This window comes from Octopus bimaculoides, chromosome 4 (assembly GCF_001194135.2).
Source record: "Octopus bimaculoides isolate UCB-OBI-ISO-001 chromosome 4, ASM119413v2, whole genome shotgun sequence".
Classification (NCBI taxonomy): domain Eukaryota; kingdom Metazoa; phylum Mollusca; class Cephalopoda; order Octopoda; family Octopodidae; genus Octopus; species Octopus bimaculoides.
Window position 1 is genome coordinate 105,331,960 of NC_068984.1, and position 1,163 is coordinate 105,333,122.

Below are 1,163 nucleotides of genomic sequence, written 5' to 3' on the forward strand. Positions count from 1 at the left end.
TATATGACACATTCTACCAGTGTCCCAAGTTTCAAAGTGTTTCGTTAAGAAAATACTGGTGCCCCCGTTTTGAACAAGATCTGTTACACTCAGAAGACTAGTTAATTTCCCTAGTGACTCTAATTTGGTTTTTAGATTATTTTATTTCACACCATCCACACTGAATTTTAAGTATTTCTGAAAACATGTCAGACTGCTTCAACTTTAAATAGGACATCATCATCATCGTTTAACGTCCGCTTTCCATGCTAGCATGGGTTGGACGATTTGACTGAGGACTGGTGAAACCGGATGGCAACACCAGGCTCCAATCTAATTTGGCAGGTTTCTACAGCTGGATGCCCTTCCTAACGCCAACCACTCAGCTGTTATTTATTTATTTACTTACTTATTCGAACTGAAATTATTTCTGCTGCTGTAAGAAAACTCTCATGATACAAAAACAATAAATATTTACAAATGTAAACAAAAACTTCATTTATCCTTTCTGTCTATTCTTGATAGAATGGTGGTGGTGGTGGTGGTGGTAGGTCAGTGATGTGAACATAGCCTTCTCTTTCACATTAAGAAATAGAATTAAAGCAAAAACAAAATATATTAAACCAGATTCAAAAGAAATGTGGAAGCTTAAGCTTAAAACTGCAAACTTTTAATTATATAGAGTTGATTTACAATTAAGAAAAACAAATATTTACACTCAAACTACTCTTTTGACTTCATTGACTGCAGTTCAATATCATAAATAACAATAATGTTTTGTTTATCAATGATAAAAGAAGAAAGAAAACTATGTCACATATTGATATCCCTAATAATCTTTGCAATCTCTTAGATTTGGACAAATGCATCACACACACTTGCCCTTTATACATACGTCTAAACAAATTTCATATATATATATTTTTTTTTAGTGGAAGTGTGTGGCTTAGTGGTTAGGGTATTGGACTCACGATTGTAAGATTTTGGTTTCAATTCCTGGACCAGGTGATGCATTGTGTTCTTGAGCAAAACACTTCATTTCACATTGCTCCAGTCCTGTCCAAGGGGAGAATATATATATATACTATGGAAACCAGCCCTATGAGTTTATATGACTCAAGAAGGATCTTTATCCTTTTTATATTTATTTCTAGCTGTTTGTCTCTCTCTCTCTCTCTCTCTCT

General features: G+C 34.0%; 1 protein-coding gene across 2 annotated transcripts in view; it reads right to left on the reverse strand.

The window, feature by feature from the left end:
- Window positions 1-1,163, reverse strand: part of LOC106878608 (phosphatidylcholine transfer protein) — a 39,789-nt gene that overhangs the window by 37,450 nt on the left and 1,176 nt on the right. The gene's annotated exons all lie outside the window — the stretch shown is intronic.